Source organism: Chiloscyllium plagiosum, unplaced genomic scaffold, assembly GCF_037043375.1.
Source record: "Chiloscyllium plagiosum isolate Xiang-an unplaced genomic scaffold, Cpla_swu_hap1 HiC_scaffold_19, whole genome shotgun sequence".
NCBI lineage: Eukaryota > Metazoa > Chordata > Chondrichthyes > Orectolobiformes > Hemiscylliidae > Chiloscyllium > Chiloscyllium plagiosum.
The window spans coordinates 15,369,847-15,390,806 of NW_028270157.1; the positions used below are offsets into that span (position 1 = coordinate 15,369,847).

Sequence of the window (20,960 nt, forward strand, 5' to 3'; positions counted from 1 at the left end):
AAGGTCTAGTGCAATGCTTCCCAAACCTGTTCACACTTTGACCCCATTTCAAGGCTTGAGAATTGTCACAACCCCGCAGGGAGAACTGCGAGAATGAGGGCTTGTTAGAGTGGGAGATATAGCTGCTGTAACTTGGTCTGATAGCCTTTCCTGCGTTGGATCTCAAAACCCCAAAATATTAGCTCATGAACTGACTTGGGGGTCCCAAGCCCCACATTGGAAACCCCTTGTCTAATGTTTGTATTGATAATTAATCCCTGTTCAATAGGGATTAATGATTAATAGGTAACTTTCAATTTAGCGAGATAGGATAGGTTCCAGTTGTGAAATAAAGCTTGGAGGGATGTTCTTTGGTGAGATCAGAGAGATAATCTAATAAATAATAATAGCAGTTTCACAGGCAGTTATTCACATTTATTTTCATATTTGGTCTGTAGAGGAGAAAGAATGTGCATTTATATGGTGCCTTTAACAGCATCAAGACACATTAATTGCTTGGTTTCCACAAAGATGGTGGCAGAGTAGGGCGCTTCAGCCAGAGGTGTGAACTTGTTGGGCCGAATGGCCTGTTTCCACACTGTAGGGATTCTATGATTCTGTAGCTCAGTCTGTTTCTTCCTCATTGCTTTGTCTTTTCTATTTTCTCTCGGTGTTTCCTTTCTCCTTATCTTCACTCCTAACCTCAGCGTGGACCGGGTAAGGCATCCTCTTGGCCCATGGCAGACTCTTGCATCGATCTCTCGGTCGCACGTGTGAGTCTCTCGGCTCGGGGTGGCAGTAACTCAGAACTTGGTTCCTTTATTTCTCAACTTTATGTTCTGAAGGGCTTTAATGTTAGCTAAGTGTTGATTAGGGTGGCACAGTGGCTCAGTGGTTAGCACGGCTGCCTCACAGTGCCGGGGACCTGGGTTTGATTCCAGCCTCAGACGCCTGTCCGTGCGGAGTTTCTACGCTCTCCCCGTGTCTGAGTAGGTTTCTGCTGGGTGCTCCAGTTTCTCCCACAGTCTAAAAATGTGCAGGTTAAGTGGACTGCCACATAGTATCCAGGGATGTGTAGGCTAGTTAAAGGGAATGTACAGTGACAAGGATAGGATAGGGGTGGGGGACAAAAATAGAAATGGCTGGAAAAGCTCAGCAGGTTTGGCAGCATCTGTGGAGAGAAATCAGAGTTAACATTTTGGATTGGGGGGATTCCGAGGAAGGGTCTTGCTGAGACGTTTAATGGGATAAAGGAGATTACAGCGATCGGGAGCACTGAGCTTTTGGAGAGACTTGACAATAAGGATGAGAAACTTAAAATCCAGGTGTTAATTAATTGAGAACTAGTGGAGGTCAGAAAACACAGGAGTGATGGGTGAAGGGAACTCAGTGCAACTTAGAACCCAGGCAGCAGTGTTTTATATGAGCTGACGTTTCCCAAAAGAACTTTGGAAGAGTGAACTCTAGAGGTCACAAAGACACGGGCAAGGGTTCCAGTAAGCATTCTGATCCATAGAAGATTAGTATCCTAATTGTGGTTAAACCCTGAGTGCACACATACATTTTTTTCATTATTAATAATTCAATTACTGCAGCTGCAACCCAAACAGGAAATTGGGTTCAGGGAAGGCAATGCACACATGCACTGAAATGTAACTCATGACACCTATGCAAAAATTCAGTGTTGGTGTTGACCACTGGTGTTGCAGTCATGTGTGCAAACCAGCCGTGTCAGCCACTGCAGGTTGCCAGAAAGAAACATAGGGTTTTCTCTGACTGTTGAGTTTACCAAAGGCATAAAAGATATTTTTTTGCAGTGCATCACGCTTTGTTGCTCTGAACCACAGAAGGAATTGCAGCTGTACATTTTACATGTATGTATGTACATATATATATATATGACCAATGGAACCACAGGAACTTCAACAGACTGTTTCATGAGGGCAATAGTGTCCCGGAACTGACTGAAGGGAAATGCAACTGACTGCTAAACCACATTGGCTGGATGTCTCGAATGAGTACAATTGACAAACAACCCTTTTTCTGGTGGTTTGTACTCTTACTGCTGTGGACTATCATTCACAAATCTGGCTTACAACGTTGTTGTTTTTAAGAGTCATAGAGTTTATACAGCTCTGTAAAAGGCCATTCAGTCCATCATGTCTGCTTCAGTCATCAAGTGACTATTTACGGGAGTGGGTTAAGGAGGACGATACCCATAGGAAGATGGTTGTGGCTGTTGGAGGTCCATCATCGCAGCTCCTGCAGGAGCTCCTCAGGCTAATTATTCAAATGTTCAGAGATGTCATGATGCATTTTACCACGAGAACCCTAGTTTCCCACAATAGTGTCCCAGGCCCAACCCATCTTTGACTACTTCGTCAATGACCTTCCTTTCATGACAAGGTCAGAAGTGGGGATGTCCACCAACGATTGTACAATATTCAGCACCATTCACAACTTCTCACATACTGAAGCGGTCCAGGTGGGGGGCATGTTGGTGGAGGAAGGAGGAAGGATGGTGGAGTGTGAGAAGGAGATGTTAGTGGAAGTGGGGGGGGCATGTTAGTGGAGGGAGGGGGATGTTGATTGAGGGAGGGGGGACGTCAGTGGAAGGAGGGTGTCAATTGAGGGTGTAAGTTGAGAGGGGGTTGTTTGAGGGGGTCGGCAAAGGGGTGTGTGGATTGAGGGTGTTGGTGGAGGGAGGGTGCTAATTGAGGGTGTCAGTGGGGAGAGGGTGCTGATTGAGTGTGTAGGTGGAGGGAGGGTATGGATTGAGGATGTGGGGGAGGGAGGGTGTGGCTTGAGGGGGTCGGTGGACGGGGGTGTAGTTTGAGGGTATAGGCGGAGGGGTGTGTGGATTGAGGGTGTTGGTAGAGAGACGATACTGATTGAGAGTGTAGGTGGAGGGAGAGTGTGGATTGAGGGGGTCGGTGGAGGAGTGTGTGAATTGAGGGTGTCAGAGGCGAAAGTGTGCTGTTTGAGGGCGTGGGGAGGGAGGGTGTGAATTGAGGGTGTTGGTAGAGAGAGGGTGCTGATTGAGGGTGTGGGGTGGGAGGGTGTGGATTGAGGGGGTCAGTGGAGCGGGGTGTGGTTTGAGGGTATAGGCAGAGGGTGGGTGTGGATTAAGGGTGTTGGCAGAGTGTGCTGATTGAGGGTGTGGGGGAGGGAGGGTGTGAATTTAGGGTGTCAGTGGAGGGAGAGTGTGTCAATTGAGGGGGAAGGAGGGTGTGGATTCAGGGTGTGGGTAGAGGGAGGGTGCTGATTGAGGGTGGGGGGAGAGAGTGTATCGATTGAGGGGGTCGGTGGACGGGGGTGTGGATTGATGGGTCTTTTGGTTTATAAACCCCACCTGTCCCCTTGGCTTCAGTATTTACAGGGACAAATTCAAAGGATCATTTTCCATCAATCCCACCATCACCAAACATATCTTCCCATTCCCTCCGGTGTCAGCATACCACATGGACTGTTCCCTCTGTGACACCCTGGACCACTGCTGTCCTTACCTGGTCTGATACGGATGTGACTCCAGACCCACAGCAATGTGATTACCCTCTGGGCAATTAGCAATGAACAATAAATGCTAGCCCAGCTGGTGATGCCCTCATCATATGATAAATATTTTCTAAAAATCGATCTGACACCAAGCCAAATAAGCAGATATTAGGACAAATGAACAAACTTCAATCAGAGAAGTCACCTTTAACGAGTGGGATAGACAACTTAAGAATGAACTACCCAAGGTTGTCTGAAGGTTAATAGTTAACATACATTTGCATTTACCTCTCACTGTACTTGACTGGAGATCCCAACTAGCAGTAAACCCTCAGTGAATTTACCCTGTAATGGCAAATGTTTTGGATCTGTTCATGGGATGTAGGCATCACTGTCTGGACAAGCATTTATTGCCCAACCCTAGTTGCCCCTGCAAGGGTGGTACTGAGCTGCCTTCTTGTCCAGGTGATATAGGCACACCGATAATGACCTGAGAGAGAAAGTTCCAAGATTTTGACCCAGTGACACTGAAGAAAGGCCAACATAATTCCAAGTCAGGATGGCAAGTGGGTTGGAGGGGAACTTGTAGTTGGTGGTGTTCACATGTACTTGCTGGCCTTCTCCTTCTAGACAGAAGTGGTTGTGGGCTTGGAACATATTGTCTAAGGAGTCCTGGTGAATTCTTGCATCTTGTAGATAGTACACACTGCTGCTACTGAGTGTCGGTGGTGGAGGGAGTGGATGCTTGTGGATGTGATGGCAATCAAGTGGGTTGCTTTGTCCTGGATGGAGTCAAGCTTCTTGAATGTTGTTGGAGCTGCATCAATCCAGGCAAGTGGGGAGTATTCCATCACACTCCTGATTTGTGCCTTGCAGATGGTGGACAGGCTTTGGGGAGTCAGGTGGTGAGTTACTCACTGCGGCATTCACAGCCTCTGACCTTGTCTGATAGTCCTTGTATTTACATAAGTAGTCCAGGTCAAGTTTCTGAACAATGGTAACCCCCTCAGGATGGTGATAGTGCAAGATTCAGTGATGAGTCACCATTTAATGATTTATTTAAATTCTTTTGGGGATGTTGAAGTTGCCACTGTAAAAAGCTTTCCTAATGAAAGGTAACAGTCAGTGCTGCAGTTATGAAAGCACCTTATGCAGTGCACCAATATCCACACAAACTCATTGACTCTCACAGTTACCTCGACAACACTTCCTCATACCCTATTTCCTTCAAGGATTCTATGCAATGTTCTCTCCTTCTCCATTGCATCTGATCCATTGATGCCACCTCTCATCGGGATGTCTCAGACATGCCCTCCTTTTTCCTCAACAAAGGATTTCCTTTCCATTCTGATTAACAGACCTTCAACTGCATCCTACCCATCTCCCACACCTCTGACCTCATCCTTCCCCTTCTTCCTGGGGCAATGATACTGTTCTCCTTGTCCTCACTTTCCATTCCACCAGTTTCCGTATTCAAAGGATCATCCTCCATCAATCCCACCACCATGAAACACATCTTCCCATTCCCTCCGGTGTCAGCATTCTACAAGGACTGTTCCCTCTGTGACACCCTGGACCACTCCTCCATTACTCCTAACACTTCCTTACTCCCCACCATGGCACACTCCCATGCAATCACATGCAATCATAGAAGGCGTAACACTTGCTCATTCACCTTCTCCCTCTTCACTGTCCAAGGTCCCAATACACCTTCCAGGTGAAGCTGTTTTACTTGTACGTCTTTCAGTCTTTCAGTCCAGTCAGTTTCTGCTACTCACAATGCAGTCTCCTTCACATTGGACAGGCCAAATGTAGTCTGGTGACTGATTTGTGGAACACCCCCCCACTCTATCTGCAGGAATGACCCTGACCTTCCCGCTGTTTATCATTTCAGCCAATCACTGTGTTCCCACATTAACTGTTCCATCATGGCCTGCTACAGTATCCCACTGAAGCTCAATGCAAGCTGAAGAAATAACACCTCATTTCACCTTAGGTACCTTACAGCCTCCAGGACTCAACATTGAGCTCCGCAACTTCAGAGCATGATCTCTGTCCTCTAATTTTCTCACATTCCTCACCCTCCCCTGGTGAAGAGGCTGGTTAGCTCAGTCAGTTGATGGCTAATTTGCAGTGCATAGTGATGCTGACAGTGTGGGTTTAATTCCCACACTGGCTTAGGATACCATGATGAATTCTCCTTCTCAGCCTCTACCGTTGCCTGAGGTGAGATGACCCTCAGGTTAATACCCCACCTAGGCTGAAAGAGCAGCCCTATGATCCATGCAGACTGTGGCAACATTGCCTTTTATTTTCTATGTCTCGTTGCCTTTGTTCTCAGTGGAGCAAACCCAGTTTCTCTTTTTGAGACCCTCATTTACAACAACTTTACATTTCTATCACGCCTTTACCACCTTTAGGGAATCGGTTTAGCTCAGTTAGCTGGATTGTTGGTTTGCAGAGCAGTGTGGGTTCAATTCCTATCACTGGTTTGAGGTTACCATGAAGGACTCTCCTTTTCAAACTCTTCCCTCGCCTGAAGTCTGGTGACCCTCAGGTTAAATCACCACCAGGTACTTCTCTCAATTGAGAGCAGTCCCTATGATCTGGTAAGACTATGGCGACACAACAATAACAGCCAATTTTAATATTCCCTTTGTCTTTTGCTCCGGGCACTATATGTCCCACTCCTTCTTCCTAACCATCCAGCAATATTGCAAAAAAACCCAGCATTTTCAACCCCTTGCATTAATGAAGAACTGTTGTATCAGACTCAAAACGTTAACTCTGTTTTTCTCTCGGTCAGCATGGACGAGTTGAAACGAAGGGTCTGTTTCTGTGCTGCATAACTGTGACTTAATGACTCTGCACAGATGCTGCCTGACCTTCTGAGTTTTACCAGCAGTTTCTGTTTCTGTTTCATATTTCAAGCATCTGCACAGAGTCATTGAGTCATACAGCATGGAAGCAGACCCTTTGGTCCAACCAGTTCCTGCCAGTAATTTGCTTTTACATAAAAGCAACTTCATTCAATCTCTTCAGGGAATGCTCTGTATTTAATGTTTCCTGATCCTTCAAAGTTATCAATTCATTGTTTGACTTCAGTTAAATGCTTCATTGTCACCCCTACCTACCACATAGTTAAACATTCACTCCCTTCACAGTCTCAGGATAAGGGACTGGGAAGAATTACTTCACTTTGGAATTCTTTATCCCAGAAGCTCTGTCATTGAGTATAATCAAGGCAGAGATTAATAAAGTTCTAGAACTGAAGCCATCACCGGGTACTGGGTGTAGTGTGGGGAAATTGCGTTGAGGTAAGAGATCAGCCGTGGTCTCATATCATCATTGGCAGTCCCTCACAGATGAGGATGACTCTCTTCACTCTCAGGATGAGTCCGTAAGTGGCTGTATAGACTGATGCGGTTACACTGGGGACAGAAGGTGAATGCAGGAAGGGGTGGGTGGGGCATTGGCCCGGCAGAGCGCTCCTTCCACAGCTTCCGCCTGACTTCCACTTTCCTCCCAGCAGCAAGTCTCGAAGTGCTTGACGCCTTCCTGGATTATCCTCCTCCACTTTGGACGGTCTTGGTCCAGTGATTCCCAGGTGTCTGTGGGAATGCTGCACTTATGGTGGCATGGTGGCACAGTGGTTAGCACTGCTGCCTCACAGCGCCAGAGACCTGGGTTCAATTCCCGCCTCAGGCGACTGACTGTGTGGAGTTTGCACGTTCTCCCCGTGTCTGCGTGGGTTTCCTCCGGGTGCTCCGGTTTCCTCCCACAGTCCAAAGATGTGCAGGTCAGGTGAATTGGCCATGCTAAATTGCCCGTAGTGTTACTTTAGGGGTATGGGTGGGTTGCGCTTCGGCGGGGCGGTGTGGACTTGTTGGGCCGAAGGGCCTGTTTCCACATTGTAAGTAATCTAATCTAATCTAATTCACCAGTGAGGCCTTGCGGGTATCCCTGAAGCACTTCCTCTGTCCACCTGGGGCTCGCCTGCCATTTCGGAGCTGGGAGTAGAGCATCTGCTTGGGGAGTCTCGTGTCAGTCATGGGGTTGACATGCCCAGCCTGTTGCATGGCGGGGGGGCAGTGCTTTGATGCTGGGGATATTGGCCTGGTGGAAGAGGCTGGTGTTGGCGTGTCCCAGCAGATTGGCAGGATTTAGTTGAATGATGGAGCAGGCTCAAAGGGCTGAATGGCCTACTCCTGGTTCTATTCCCGAGGTTTCACCATTGTCACAGAGTGGTAGCAAGGCCACTGCAAGGTGCACAGCAGCCAGGCACTAAGGTTTTCTGGGCAGCACTCCAACCTGTAACCATCACATTTGGACAGAAAGTGTTTGGGAATGCCACAGATTCCAAGCCTCCCCTCCAAGTTACACACGCCATCCTGTCATGGGTCAGGTTCCTCCATCCAGGAGAAAATGTGGACTGCTGATGCTGGAGATCAGTCAAAACGTGTGGTGCTGGAAAAGCATAGCTGGTCAGGCAGCATCTGAGGAGCAGGAGAATCAATGTTTTGGGCATAAGCCATTCATCAGGGGTGTTGGGGGAGAGTTGGCTGAGAGATAAATAAGAGGGTGGGGGTAAGGTAGCTGGGAATGCGATAGGTAGATGAAAGTGGAGGGGTGATGATGATAGGTCGGAGGGGAGGGTGGAACGGATAGGTGGGAAGGAAGATGGACAGGTAGGAGAGTTCAAGAAGATGGTGCTGAGTTGGAGAGTTCGAACTGGGATCAGGTGGATCCTGTTTCTACTTATCTCAGTGCATGCTGGGAAATGCAGACTCCATGCAGACTGCAAACGTTTGGGAAGAAGATAATGATCAGCATCTTTTCCAGAGCAATTCCGGATTGGCAATTAAAAACACTGGGTAAAAGTGAGGACTGCAGATGCTGGAGATTAGAGATGAGAGTGTGGTGCTGGAAAAGCACAGCAGGTCAGGCAGCATCCAAGGAGCAAGAAAATCGATGTTTCGGGCAAAAGCCATTGGCCATGCCAGTGAAAGCAACATTGCAAGGAAAAGAAATCAGTCAAACACTACATCACATCATGTCCACAATTCAACCACAGTTAGCTGCTTTAGACAACTTACTGTTTGGCCAGGGTACAACAGGAATCATTCATGCTCTGCTGCTGATGTGATGATACTGGTTATTGTAATGCTGGCTGCATTTCCCATTGCCGTCAGTGTTCCCCATCAAGGAGTCATAATTCACAAGCACAGCGGCTTTGTAGATCCTGCTCAGGAGGAAAGGGAGAACAATGAGAGTAAACAGTCCCTTGTAGCTGTCTGTTTACCTTCAAGATAATAGGGAGCCGCTTTGAAATTTCCTGTTTGTTTATCACTTCCGCTTAAAATACTTTCCCAGTGTGGGCTGATGTGAACTATTACCTTGAGAAAAATCTTTAAAACAGCAAAAAAAATTTGTAGGATAGATTAATATTTTATCATTAACATAATTCAGCCCTGTATGAAACAAGATTTGGTTTTGTAAATTAGTTGGTTAATGGACTTTTATTTTTTAGCTTTCATTTTCAAAAGGTTTATTTGCCGTGTGAATTAGATTTATCAGAACTCGAAGACTGCAGTATCTGTGAAGAATGCAAATATCAAATAGGATCAGCAACTTAGAACAAATTAACATTATGCATCAACTATCCCTCATGAACTGAAATCCCAGGGTAAAAATTACCATGAACCACTACCTACATCTGATGGTTAATGACTTTCACATTCAATTCCTCATATTTCTGACTGATTTGCTATTTTTAAAATAAATTTGCTAGATACTACTTCAGTGGGTTCTGAGGAAGAGTCATATCAGAACCGAAATGTTTCTCTCGCAACAGATGCTGCCAAACCTGTGGAGATTCTCCAGAATTTTCTGTTTGCTTCAGATTTCCAACATTCAGGGTATTTTGCATTTATGTGCTAAATACTACTCGTGCGTTATAAAAAGCATTTATATTTCACAAGTGTGCTTTAGAACATTCTAAGGTTAAGAAAAGCATCTAAATTTATCTTGCTTAAAATGTACTGAATCAAGACTTCTCATGCTATCTCCCTGCAACATCATGTGAAACGCATTAGATTCCAAATATATGCGACAACACAGAACTCTGCCTCACTATCATTTGTCTTGACACTTTCACCCTTCTGATTTTTACACTGCATCCAGTTTTGGATTTCATCCAATTACAGTAAATACCAGAAAATTTGGCATCCTTGTTTTCAACCTCCATCACAAGGTCGGTTCTTTAGCTATTGACTCCACACCCTCCCTGGTCACTTTCTGAGGCAGAGTCAGATTGTTTTCTGTCCTATTCTACCCTGATTGAGCATCCTTGGGGCCTTGGAGGGAAGTGAGGGGGGAGGTGTGGGCGCAAGTTTTACATTTCGTGCAGTTGCAGGGGAAGGTGCCGGGAGTGGGGGTTGGGTTGGTGGGGGGTGTGGACCTGACGAGGGAGTCGCGGAGGGACTGGTCTTTCCGGAACGCTGATAGGGGAGGGGAGGGAAATATATCCCTGGTGGTGGGGTCTGTTTGGAGATGGCGGAAATTCCCTCCAAGGCCCCAAGGGATCCTTCCATATCTGTCACAAATTCACCTGCACCTCCACACACATCATTTACTGCATCCGCTGCACCCGATGTGGCCTCCTCTACATTGGGGAGACAGGCCGCCTACTTGCAGAACGTTTCAGAGAACACCTCTGGGACACCCGCACCAACCAACCCAACCAGCCTGTGGCTGAACACTTTAACTCCCCCTCCCACTCCGCCAAGGACATGCAGGTCATTGGCCTCCTCCATCGCCAGACCATGGCAACACGACGCCTGGAGGAAGAGCGCCTCATCTTCTGCCTCGGAACCCTCCTAACACAAGGGATGAATGCAGATTTCTCCAGCTTCCTCATTTCCCCTCCCCCCACCTTATCTCAGTCCCAACCCTTGGACTCAGCACCGCCTTCTTGACCTGTAATCTTCTTCCCGACCTCTCCGCCCCCACCCCCTCTCCGGCCTATCATCCTCACCTTAACCTCCTTCCACCTATTGCATTCCCAACGCCCCTCCCCCAAGTCCCTCCTCCCTACCTTTTATCTTAGCCTGCTTGGCACACCTTCCTCATTCCTGAAGAAGGGCTTATGCCCGAAACATCAATTCTCCTGCTCCTTGGATGTTGCCTGACCTGCTGCGCTTATCCAGCAACACATGTTTCAGTTCTGATCTCCAGCATCTGCAGAGCTCACTTTCTCCTAATGAAACTTTTAAGGTCTGTTTGAACAGATGAGCCAGACACTGGTGTAGTATCTTTCCTGAAGGACATTAGTACAATCTTGCAAGCACATTCTTAAGACTGTACTGGGTTATCCGCCTGGATATTGTGGCAACGTTCTGAAGTGCAGCACGAATCCACACCTCTCAGAAATGCAAACTAGAGTGTGATTGTTCAGCTTTCCCTCTATGCTAATTCCAGTGCTGCACTGGTGATATATGTGTGTAAGGACTACGATGAAGCAAACTGCGAACTAAATAAAACATTTACAATTATGAAAGGCTGTACATTCAAATGAGTTCAACAAAATAATAAAGATGACCAAGTTGCTGTATTATTGTACAGATCTTTAACTTTAAGACAACTAGATGGTATCACAACATAAGATGAGAATAGGGTGAATAGCCAAGGTCTTTTCCCCAGGGTAGGGGAGTCCAAAACTAGAGGCCATAGGTTTAAATTGAGAGGGGAAAAATTTAAAAGGGACCTAAGGAGCAACATTTTCACTCAGAGGATGTGTGGAATGAGCTGCCAGGGGAAGTGGTGGAGGCTGGAACAATTTTAAAAAGACATTTGGATGGGTATATGAATAGGAAGGGTTTAAAGGGATATGGGCCAAATGCTGATAAATGGGACTAGATTAATGTAGGATATCTCGTCGGCATGGATGGGTTGGACTGAAGGATTTGTTTCTGTGCTGTATAACACTATGACTCTATATAATGTTGTGGTAGAACATGTTTCTATCTCATTCTCTGTACATTCAGTCAGTCAGTTAGTCAGCCAGTTAATTATGTATATAATATATTAGTAATCGACCTAAGCACATAAGTGAGAGAGCTCTTGTGGTGTCCCTACCTCTGGGTCAAGAGGTCCACGTTCAAATCCCACCTCTTCCAGAGGTGTGTCAAAGCATATCTAAACAGGTTGATTAAAAACATCGCTGAAAATGTGTTGCTGGAAAAGCGCAGCAGGTCAGGCAGCATCCAGGGAACAGGAGAATCGACGTTTCGGGCATAAGCCCTTCTTCAGGAATGAGGAAAGTTTGTCCAGCAGGCTAAGATAAAAGGTAGGGAGGAGGGACTTGGGGGAGGGGCGTCGGAAATGCGATAGGTGGAAAGAGGTCAAGGTGAGGGTGATAGGTCAGACTGGGGTGGGGGCGGAGAGGTCAGGAAGAAGATTTCAGGTTAGGAAGGCGGTGCTGTTACTTGGGTGCTCCCCCAAGTCCTTCCTCCCTACCTTTTATCTTAGCCTGCTGGACAAACGTTCCTCATTCCTGAAGAAGGGCTTATGCCTGAAACGTCGATTCTCCTGTTCCCTGGATGCTGCCTGACCTGCTGCGCTTTTCCAGCAACACATTTTCAGCTCTGATCTCCAGCATCTGCAGACCTCACTTTCCCCTGATTAAAAACATCAACAACGCAGACTGTACATGTCTGTCCAAGATGGTGTTTTAACGTACACAGTTAGTTGCTAACAAACTTCCAATAGGAACGTTTCTCTGGGCTCCATCTCTACCTATCATTTACCCCTGCCCCCACCCCATCCTCAGCATACGTACCATCCTTTTCCATGGCTACAATCAGTTCTGAAGAAGAGTCACTGGACCTGAAACATTAACTCTACTTTCTCTCCACTAATGCTGCCAGACCTGCTGAGTTTTTCCAGCAATTTCTATTTTTGTTTCAATAGAAGCCTTTCTCTCTCTGATAACTGGATTACTGTATAGAAAATTATTTTGTGCTACTGGCCACAAGAACTTTCTAATCATCATCTTCACCGTCTTGCATAATTCTTCTGAACATCTAAATTGAAATGACTATCTATATAGAACTATTTATATTTGAATAATGTGGAAAGACAGATATGACCTTTAGTTTTGTGGCAGCAATCATACATTGGTTTTCAGACATGATAATGCTATGTAGTAATGGGATTAACATCAGAAACATGCATAATGATGGTTTCTCATAGAGACTTATAAAATTCTAACAGGACTAGACAGCGTAAATGCAGGGTCGCAATGGTGGGTGTGTCCAGAACCAGGTGTCACAGTCTGTGTATTCGGGCTCGTCCAATAAGAACAGAGATGAAGAAACATTTCTTCACCCAAAGAGTGGTGAGCCTATAGAATTCATTACCATAGGAAGTAGTTGACGCCAAATATTGAATGTATTCAGGAGGTGGCTAGATATAGCACTTGGGGCAAATGGGATCAAAGGTTATGGGGAGAATGCAGGATTAGGCTATTGACTTGGACGATCAGCCATGACTATGATGAATGGTGGAGCAGGGCTGAATGGCTGAATGGCCTCCTCCTGCTCCTATCTTCTATGTCTCTGTGTTTCTATGATAATGTCAGTGTCACATAATGAAGTAAAGCAAGTTTGTAGGGAGAAGAAGCTCTAACTGAGTGAAGAAACATGATGATCCTTTGTTAAGAAAACAGTCTCAATTGTAAGTATACATTCCTATTATGAGTGAAATACAGTGACTGGAAGTGTGGTGGTCCAATTGAGGCATTCAAGAAGGCGTTGGATGATTAGTTGGATAGAAATAATGTGTAAGGGTGTGATGAAAACAAAAGAGATTGGCACTAGGTAATGAATCTCATTTAAAGAGCCAGTACAGACACAATGGGCTGAATGGTCTCCTCCTGTAGCCTAACAATTTTGTGATTCTGTGAGATACATTGATGCAGCATTGAAACATAGGAACAGGAGTAGGCCATTCAGCTCCTCAAACCTGTTCTACACAATTCAATGAGATTATGGCTAATCTGTGACCTAACTCCATAAACCCTGCCTTTGGCCCATTTCCCTTAATACTGTAGCTTAACAACTCACCCAGCATTAAAATTAATAATGGATCCTGCATCCACTGCTGTTTGTGGACATGCTGAGACGACTGGTAATTATGTTGAACACTCTGTATAATGCAACTGCCCCCTTGATAAACCATCAATTCCCAGACCATCCATAACCTCATCACCTCTGGGGATCTCCCATCCACAACCTCCAACCTCATTGTCCGTGAACTCCGCATTGCCCGATTCTACCTCCTTCCTAAGATTCAGAAACCTGACTGCCCCGGTCATCGCAAAGTTTCAGTCTGCTCCTGTCTCATTGAATTCATGTCTTCCTACCTCAACACTGTCCTGTCCCTCTTGGTCCAAGAACTCCCACCTATGTTCGTGACACCACCTGTGCCCTTCACCTCCTCCAAGACTTGCGTTTCCCAGCCCCCTACACCTCATCTTCACCATGGACATCCAGTCCCTGTACACATCGATTCGCCATGACAAAGGTCTCCAAGCCCTCCGTTCCTTCTTGTCACACCGTCCCAACCAGTACCCTTCCACCGATATCCTCATCCACCTGGCTGAACTGGTCCTCACCCTCAACAACTTCTCCTTCCAATCCTCCCACTTCCTCCAAACCAAAGGGGCAGCCATGGGCACCCACATGGGACCCAGCTATTCCTGCCTGTTTGTCGGATATGTGGAACAGTCCATTTTCCGCAGTTATTCTGGCACCATGCCCCACCTCTTCCTCCACTACCTCGATGACTGTATCGGCGCTGCCTCATACTTCCTTGATGAGGTTGAACAGTTCATCAACTTTACCAACATCTTCCACCCTGACCTCAATTTCACCTGGAACATCTTAGACACCTCCCTCCCCTTCCTAGACCTCTACATCACCATCTTGGTGACCGACTAACCACAGACTACACCTCCTCCTACCCTACCTCCTGTAAAAATGCCATCCCTTATTCCTAATTCCTCCTTCTCCACTGCATCTGTTCCCAGGATAACCAATTCCACCTCAGGTGGCCTCCTTCTTCCATGATCGCATCTTCCCTTCCCATGTGGTTGGCGATACCCTCTGCTTCATGCACCTCTGCCCTTGAAGTCCATCTCTCCCAACACAACAAGGACAGAACCCCCCATCTCGGGTCACCCGCACCCACCAACCCCACCTCCCCATGGCTGAACACTTCAACTCCCCCTGCCACCTCATCAAGGACATGCAGGTCCTGGGCCTCCTCCACCGCCAAACCGTTACCACCCGATGCCTGGAGGTGGAACGCCTCATATTCCGCCTTGGGACCCTGCAACCACACGAGATAAATGTGGATTTCAACAGCTTCCTCATTTCTCCTTCCCCCCACATTATCCCAGTCCCAAGCCTCCAACTCGGTACCGCCCTCCGGAGCTGTCCATCACTGCCCCCTCAGACCTATCACCTTCTCCCTCACCTTCATCCACCTATCGCTTTCTCAGCTACCCACCCCACCCTGTCCCATTTATCTCTCAGCCCTGACCCACAAGCCTAATTTCTGATGAAGGGCTTATGCCCGAAATGCTGATTCTCCTGCTCCTCGGGTGCTGCCTGACCTGCTGTGCTTTCCCAGCACCACACTCTCGACTCTGTTACAACACACTGGTTATCTCCTCCCATCAACAGTCATAGAATCATACAGTGTGGAAACAGATTCTTCGGTCCAACTAGCCCATGCCGAACATCATCCCGAGCTAAACTAGTTCCACCTGCCTGCTCCTAGCCCATATTCCTCCAAACCTTTCCAATTCATGAACTTATGGCCGGAGCTCATTTAATGATTTCAATTAACCTTTTCAGGTACTAACTGCCTTATACAACTTGGTAATGTTAGACTTTGACAAATCTAGATCCAGGTTACAGGCATGTACGTTAGAATTGGGATGGTAGGACTGGTGTATGAAGAGATAAGTTAGTTCCGTATTCACTGGAGTTTATAACAATGAGGAGAGGAGACTCAGAAATTTTAAAATTTCTAACAGAACTAGGTAGGATAAATGCAGAAAAGATGTTTCTGGTGACTGGGGAGGGGTGGGGGTGTCACAACCAGGGGTCACAGTTTAAGGATACAGGGTAGGTCATTTCAGACTGAGATGAGAAGTTTCTTCACCCAGAGCATGGGGAGCCTGTGGAATTCTCTGCTACAGAAAGCAGTTGAGGCCAAATCATTCCATGTTTTCAAGAAGGAGTCAGATATAGTTCTTAGGGCTAAAGGGATCAAAGGGTATGGGGCAAAAGCAGGAACATGGGACTGTGTTGGATGATCAGCCATGATCATATTGAATGGTGCAGCAGGCTTGAAGGGCTGAATGGCCTACTCCTGCTCCTGCTTTATTTGTTACATGTTTAATACGGCAATGGGTATTGCATTTCCAAACAGGAAAAGGGAAGGTAGGTTAGCCAAGTATATTAAAATAGGTAATCCATGTAAAAGCCATGGAAGGACAGTCATCCTCAAAAACAACACTCTGACTCGTTTACACAGGAACTTAAGTGCCACCAGTGGAGCTCAGTCTGTTTACTAGCCAGGGAAGGATTTGTGAACTGCAGTGTTGCTACAGAAAACAGACCTCAGTCTGAAGAGTCCAGTCTGGGAGATAAACTATAATTGTCCCTGTCTCTACAGAGACAATCTACTGTTGATTAAAATTAGCCTATGGGTACACATTTGGGCTAAAATCGTGCTGGTCTGAGTGTAGGAAATTCTGTTGGCCATTAAAAATGCAGTTAGCCACCAGGAACAAATTTACATAAAGTATATGTTCTAATAAAAATTGCCACATATTTTTATATTGCCAACCATTGTGGTATCTTAAACATTCACTCTCTCCACCATTGGCACAGAGGCAGCAAAACATTCCAGCAACTCACTCCTTATACCACACATTAGATTACTTATTAAGAGATGAGTCCATGGTGCTGGAGGTAGTTATTTGCATGGAGAGAGGACTGGTTAATGAATAGAACACTGAGTACTGGGGTAAGGGCAGTATTTTCAGAATGGCAACCTATAATCAGTGGAGTGCCAGAGGGATCAGAGCTGGGGCCACAATTATTTACAATGTATATTAATGAATTAAATGAGGAAAGTGTGTGGGTGACACAAAAATAGGTGGGAAGGCAAATACTGAGGTGGACACAAAACGTATACAGAAGGTGATAGACAAGTTAAGTGAGTTGGCAAAAACATGGCGGATGGAGCATAATGTGGGGAAATGCACTTTGGCTGGAAGAATAGGAGATGAATATTATTATAAATGGATAAATACTGTGGAAAGCTACAGTAAAGAGGGATTTGGGAGTTCTCACAAAAAAAAGATCATAAAAAGCTAGTATAATGGTTCAGTTAAAACAGAGAGAGCAAATGGAATGTTATTTTTTATTTCAAAGGGAAACATGTATAAAAATAGGGAGGTCTTGTTAAAAACCAGGCAAGGCACTACTCAGATCATATTGCGAACACTTTTGGGTCCCTTATCTACAGAAAGATATAGTGATATTAGAGGCAAAAAGTGAGGAGTGCAGATGCTGGAGATTAGAGTCAAGAGTGTGGTGCTGGAAAAGCACAATAGGTCAGGCAGCATCTGAGGAGCAGGAGAATCGACGTTTCGGGCAAAAGCCCTTCATCAGAAATGGGGTTGGGAGCATCAGGGGTGGAGAGATAAATGTGAGGAGGATGGGGCTGGGAGGGGGGTGGGGGGAAGGTAGCTGAGAATGTGATAGATGGATGGAGGTGGGGGTGATGGTGATGGGGTAATGATTTATGGCCATGCCACAGCCCTTATCCCTTGACTCCCTTTTTAAAGGGTACGGATGTTTACGGAAACAAGGCAGGCATACAGAATTGTGACACAGATCAACTATGATTGAACTGGATGGTAAGAGGCTTGAGTAACCGAGTAGTGTGGTTCTATTTCTCTCTACCTCACCAAGCCAATCAACGTAGGCCAAAGATTGCTGATAAATTAGGGCTATTGATCCTAGGTAAATGGTTATTGATGCTCTCTCTAATCATATTAAATAAAACAGCTGTCAGTGAAATGGCAACTCTCCAACACAGGGGCAGCAATAAAACATGCAGCAAACTCAACACTAACAATGGAAGTCTGCCAACACATTTGCAGTGAAATGTAGGTTTCTTTGTGTTGTGTTACAATGTGCCACAGCAAGGCTGATTGCTCTGAAGATGATTGCTTCTCTCTCTCATTTTGATGCTATAGCTTTTACTGCTGCAATGAGCAAATTCAGAAATGTCACAACAAAGAACATTTGGAGCTTCATCTGTCTCAACGCACACTGCTAACACCACAATGCCAGAGCTAGTTAGAAATTACAGCCTTTGTCATCCTTGCAAACATTAAGGATTAACGCTTCCCTCACTGTGGAGTCCATGGATAGAGTTTCCCTTTACCTTTCTGAAATCAATCTTCAAGTGGAAGTCAGAAACCTACACTTTTTTTTCTTGTATTCTTCCAAGGAATGTTTGTGTCATTGCCCTCGACTTACTTCATGTCAGGGAGTAAACTAAGAGTCAACTGCATTACTATGGGTCTGGAGTCATGATGCCATTGTTGATTGTTGGAAAAACCCATCTGATTCATTAATGAAGGAAATTTACCTGGTCAGAGAAAGTGAGGACTGCAGATGCTGGAGATCAGAGTCAAAAAGTGTGACCCTGCAAAAGCACAGCCGGTCAGGCAGCATCGGAGGAGCAGGAGAGTTGAGGTTTCGAGCATAAGCTCTTCATCAGAAATGTGGAGAAAGGGGTCCAAGGGGGCTGAGAAATAAATGGGAGAGGGGTGGAGCCGGGGGGGGAAAGGTAGCAAGGAATGTGATAGGTAGATGAATGTGGGGGGTTGATGGTGATAGGTCAGAGAAGAGGGTGGAGGGGATAGGTGGGAAGGAAGATGGGCAGGTGGGACAGTTCAAGAAGGTGGCGTTGAGTTGGAGGGTTGGATCTGGGACAAGGTGGGGGAAGGGAGATGAGGAAACTGTTAAAATCAACATTGATCCCATATGGTCAGAGGGTCCCAAGGTGGAAGATGAGGCGTTCTTCTTCCAGACATTGTGTGGGTAGAATCTGGCGGTGGAGGAGGCCCAGGACTTGCATGTCCTTGGTGGAGTGGGAGGTGAAGTTGACGTGTTCCAGACCCACAGCAATGTGGTTGACTCTTGACTGCCCTATGGGTAATATGGGATGGGCAATAAGTACTGGTCTAGCCAGCACCAGCCAGACCGGACAAAGATGGCAGATTTCCTTCACTAAAGGACATGAGTGAGCCAGACAGGGCTTCACAACAATCCATGATAATGTTCTTGATTAGCATTAAGGAACTTAGCTTTTATAATTCTAGATTTTTAAAGCTGTGATGGAATTTGAAACCTTGTCCCCAGAACAGATCTTGGAAGACTGAAGGAGATAGTTATGGTGAGTGATATTGTGTTATCATTAGTATAAGGCAGACATCAAAAGGAAAAATGGTCCATTTTTCTCCTGTTTAACTTAAAAATCCTCTGACTTTGTTATTGACTGTACAAGCTACGGAGGAATCACAGTATCCAACCTGCTTAGGCCAACAACATCCCCCAACTCTGCCTCCTGATGGGTGACGGAGTTGCTGATTCCCTTTGCTATCCTGCTCTGTCCTACTCTGATACAGCTCTGGTGCAAGTGCTGACATTTATCTCAAGCATGTAAATTCTTCCCAAATATTAACATTTTTACAGAAAATGCTAATTTGGGAAGAAAGCAAAGATACTGGTCATTGGAACATTACTTTCTCTTCACCCCTTCCTTCTATTTTCTCCTGAGGATGTGCGCATTCAGCAGGGGCAGGATGTTGGTTTTCAATTTCTATCTTGCAGATGTTTATATCTGCTCCTCTGTTCTACTGCAGACTAGTAATATTGATTTTAACCCAATCGAGCAGATTTATATGATGACTATTGTGGGCAGCATGCAAGAATGACTCCAACACCAGTGTCCTCTCTCCCAAGACAACATGCACAGGATTGAGGTATTGACCATACAAAACAGCTCCATCAACTTCTCAGACACTACGGTGGCTCAATAGTCAGCACTGCAGCCTCACGGCACCAGGGACCTGGGTTCGATTCTAGCCTTGGGTGACTATGTGTGTAGAGTTTGCACATTCTTCTCATCTCTGAATGGGTTTGCTCCGGTTTCGTCCCACAGTCCAAAGATGTGCAGGTCAGGTGAATTGGCAATGATAAATTGCCCATAGTGTTCAGAGATGTGTAGGTTAAGTGCCTGAGTCAGGGGAAATGTGGGGGAATGGGTCTGGGTGGGTTACTCTTTTGAGAGTTGATGTGGACTTGTTGGGCCAGGTGGTCTGTTTCCACACTGTACAGAATTCTATGATTCTACCTGAATGCGGGTGCTCTACCCAGAACAAGGTCAAGGCAGGAGACTTCCAGGAAGACAATGGAATTTTTTAGAGATGTTCTCAAACTATTTCTATTTGGCCTATTGAGTCTGCATGCCCCCTCCAAAGAGCGACCCACCACCTCCTCCCTGTCCCCATAACCCCTCACTCACCATGGTTTATCCACCTAATCTACACATCCTTGGACACTATGGAAAATTTACCATTGAGTATTTGGAAGGAAACTGGAGCACACAACGGAAACCCATGCAGACACAGGGAGAATGTGCAAACTCCACCCAAAGGTGAAAATGAACCCAGGCCCCTGGTGCTGAGAGGTAGCAGTGCTAACCACTGGGACACTGTGTTTCCCCTATCATGCCACTAGCTTAACAGCTTTCTATGTTCACTTTATAAAATCAATCTTTAAATTTTCCTTAGTATCTTCATGTCTACACAGGGCTTGCCATTAGGGATCTCTTGCTCATTGCTCACTCAACTTTCCTTTAGGGTGACTGATCAAAATGGTGAAGATTAGTCCAGGGAGGCACTGCACATACTGCGAGCTAAAGAGAAGACATCAGAGAAAGTGCATAACTCTCCAAACAACTCACCCAGCTGACCCTTCAAGCACCACCCGGCCAATGTGTGGCAGAGGCTGCAGCTTGTGTATTGGCCTTACCAACTCTTTCAGAACCCATGGACCCGATGTGGAAGTGAGTCATCCTTGATCCCGCAGACTGCCTAAGGAGGAAGGAAAGATTATTGCTTGCAGTACAGGGTGTGATATTTCAATATCTCATTCACAACAAACTACCAGCCTACTGATGGTGGGGCTATTACAAATTTAAAAAGGTATTTACATAATGCTTATTATCTCCTGTGGCATGGTGCAGGAGGAGACAGCTAATGCACAGTTTGTTAAGAGCATAGACATTGTATCATATAATCTGTGGTTATGGGTGGAACCATATGACAC

General features: G+C 46.0%; 1 long non-coding RNA gene across 1 annotated transcript; it reads right to left on the minus strand.

Moving 5' to 3' along the window:
- Positions 1-399: 399 nt before the first annotated feature.
- LOC122559828 (uncharacterized) lies at positions 400-20,698 on the minus strand. The gene is made up of 3 exons (XR_006314565.2): positions 20,596-20,698; positions 8,571-8,716; positions 400-1,150 (listed from the first exon to the last, which is right to left on the minus strand). It is a non-coding gene; the product is annotated as an uncharacterized LOC122559828 (long non-coding RNA).
- Between the last annotated feature and the right edge of the window lie 262 nt (positions 20,699-20,960).